The sequence below is a fragment of the Rattus norvegicus genome, chromosome 19 (genome assembly GCF_036323735.1).
Source record: "Rattus norvegicus strain BN/NHsdMcwi chromosome 19, GRCr8, whole genome shotgun sequence".
Classification (NCBI taxonomy): Eukaryota; Metazoa; Chordata; class Mammalia; order Rodentia; family Muridae; genus Rattus; species Rattus norvegicus.
The window spans coordinates 45,398,097-45,401,455 of NC_086037.1; the positions used below are offsets into that span (position 1 = coordinate 45,398,097).

Below are 3,359 nucleotides of genomic sequence, written 5' to 3' on the forward strand. Positions count from 1 at the left end.
TGTGTGAGTGTGTATGTGTGTATGTGATTGTGTATGTATGTGTGTATGAAAGTGTGTGTTATGATTGTATGTGTGTGATTATGTGTGTGTATGGTTGTGTGTGTATGTGTATGAGCATGTGTGTGTGAGTGTGTATATATGTGGGTGTATGATTGTGTATGTATGTGTGTGTTTGATTGTGTATGTATGTGTGTGTGTGTGAATTAGAATGGACACCCTGCAGCAGTCAAGGAGCACAGTGGGTAAAGCTCTTGCAGCCTAGCCTGAAGACTTGAGTTTGATCCCCAGGACCCACATAGTGGGAAAAGAGAATCTATTCCTTAAGTTGTCCTTTGACCTTCACATACACACTACCTCCCACCAGCACACACACACACACACACACACACACACACACACACACACACACAATACATGTAGTAAACATTTAAAAGGGGGGGTAACAGTGAGCACAAACAGAGGAATTACCTGGGCACATGAGAATTTCAGAGATTCCAAGATCTATTCTTTTCAGGCATGCACATGAAAACACATGTATGTGTACACACATGCATACATGCACACGCAAAACCCTAAAATAGTATAGGTTTATAAAACATACAGCAATTTTTATAATAGTAAAGTTTCAGAGTTTTTTTTATTTATTGGCATTTACTTTGTATTTCTTATTTTGTATAAATTAAAGGTTTGGTTTTTTTTCCTTGTTTTTGGTTTCCTTTGTTTTCTGAGAATGTTCTCATCGTGGTATCCAGGCTGGGTTTGAGTGCTTAGGCACAAACCACCCTCTCGCCTCAGTTTCCTGAGTAGGCGGGACTACAGGTATATGCCACCGAAAGAAGCCTAATCATTTTACTAATTTCAGATCCTAAGTCTTTTATTTTATTTTAGCATTTAAAACTGTAGGCTTTAATAAGTGTACAGGTCAGCTTGTGGGGAAGCTGACCAAGACACATAAGGTAGGAGATTCAAGTGACCACCTGGAGTTTCTATACTTCATTCTGCTTACAGAATATTTATTAAGGTTGTTTAATAGATGACGTTTCATTTGACATTGTGGAAGTCCTTCATTGTAAAGCTAGTCCTTCTGTCTGGTGACAAGCAGCAGCCACGACCATCACTCTGGACCCCCACACTGGATAAATTCCATTTCCTCTTGAGACAGAGGTTTCCTCCTGTATTTTATTATCTCTGCCGTGTCTGGTGGCCCCTGATGCATCAGCAAATCTGGGGACATATTTCCTTTAGAATGCTGGGAAATTACAGAGGAGTGGGAGGGTAGCGCAGCAGATCCCAGTGTCTGAGGCACTCAGTGAGCTTAGGTTTGTCTTTTCTGTTAGGGAACCTTATTAATGCAGCATGTGGCTTCACTGCCTGCAGGACCCTGGAGGCGGAAGCCATCTTGCTGCCCATCATGACCCCCGAGCCCCTAAGTCTTTTATAATTAAAAGCGTTAACATAGTATTTGTTGAGAACACAATTTCAAACAGTCTGTCCTTAAAGGATAGAACTTTCGCAATGATAGTGTATTTCACTTATTGCTTTAGGTCTTCGCACTTTAGGGTTTCTTTCTTGAGGATTAATTTTATATCTGGACAGTGGCGGTACACACTTTTAATCCCAGCACTTGGGAGACAGGCACAGGTGGCCTGGTCTACAGACTGAATTTCAGGACAGCCAGGGCTACACATAGAGGAACCCTCTCTTGAAAAACCAAGAAAAGAGATTTGTTTTATCTTTATATGATCTGTATTGTGTGGGTATGTTCAAGTGTGAATGCTCCTGGAGGTCAGAACAGTGTTCCAGATTGCCTGGTTCTGGAATTATAGGCGTGTAAGCCGCCCGACAGAGCTGCCGGGGGAGCAAACTTGAGTCCTTTATGCTGTGCACTCTTAGCCACTGACCGTTCTCTAGCTTCCTAGAACTTCTTAAAGTGCATCAACGTCTTTCATCATCTTTAAACATGTATGGCTTTCAATGAAAGCAACGGAAGTGTCCAATGGATGAATGGGGTAAAATCTAATACCAAACACGATGAAACCTGTTCAGCTACAAGGATGAAGTCTTTTAATTCATGACGGCCTGAATGGAGCTGGAGGGTACTGTGTTAAGCTAAAAAAAAAAAAAAAAAAAAAAAAAAAAAAAAAAAAAAAGTCAGATACAGAAAGACATGCTGCATGAGTTCACCCATATGGAATCTTAAAACATTGATCTTCTAGAACTTAACAGTAGAATAGTTGTTTGCAGTGGCTGGCGAGGGAGGACACAGACTTTTAAGAATAGTGCTTCATTGTAGGGATCAGTTAAGAGCTCTCAATGCTGTGAAAATATATGGCAGAGAAACAATCCTTCCCTGTGAGCCTTTATGTGTAGGTGTCCGTGATCTTGAACGAGTGTGTTTGTCTGTAAGTAACGTTAGCCTTTCCCCTTTGTATGCATTTGTATGATTCCTGGCAGGATGTGCCTATGTGGCCCAACATGCTAAGGTAGACCAAACCATTCTTTGCGGGAAGGGTGCTTTCCACCATGACATGCTGTAGCTGGTTCTTTTCTAACTTTAGCTCAACTAGTAAAATGCTAATGATTGTGGGGAATGGCTGAGCACATACATTCTAAAATGGACATGGCCTCAGAGCTCAAGTGAGGCTGCTGAGGCCATGGGAGGAAACAAGTTGACTCCATAGAAAAACACCAGTCGCCATGAACAAACGTCCTAGCTTTGGAACATTCTGGCTCATCTGTAACTTCCGGTGGCAACGACACTTCCGGTTTCTCTCTCTCTTCCTGGCTCTCCGTAGCAAGACTGGGCTCCTTTAAAGGCAGTAGGTTGTAGGGTGGTGGTGGAGGCCTCGGGAAGTTAAGGGACTTCCTGTCACCAAGGGCAGGTGGGTACGCAAACGTCAAGGGAAATACAGATACATAAAAGTGAGGTATTGTGTTTACATTGCAAGCTAGTAAAGAGCATTCCAGACACGTGGGCGACATGAATCTCTGCAGAACAAGTCGTCTCAGATCTGCTTTGAGTTTTCTTACACGTACTCTCACAGCACCTGCCTGTAGCTCATTCCGTGCCTCTTTCCTGCACATTGGGACAGGGGGAGCGTGTAATGGATTCATCTATGAGAAAAATGGACCTAGAGAGAACGGTGTGGGAGCCCTTGGAAGAAGCAGTCTTGAGCCACTTGGCTCTTCAGGATGAGTTTTCCAATACTAGCAGGCTGCCTCTTGGGAGCCAGCTCCCCGAGTATTTCCAAGATCCACAGGACATCGGTTCTACAGCAGCTAGAGTCCCATGTGGCTTGTTCCCTTAGAGCAGGCCTGGTAGATACTCAGTAAGTATTTATTGCCCAAATAAATAATCT

At 43.0% G+C, this 3,359-nt stretch overlaps 1 pseudogene; it reads right to left on the bottom strand.

The window, feature by feature from the left end:
• Positions 1 to 1,114: 1,114 nt before the first annotated feature.
• On the bottom strand, positions 1,115 to 1,410 carry Mrps36-ps3 (mitochondrial ribosomal protein S36, pseudogene 3; annotated as a pseudogene).
• Between the last annotated feature and the right edge of the window lie 1,949 nt (positions 1,411 to 3,359).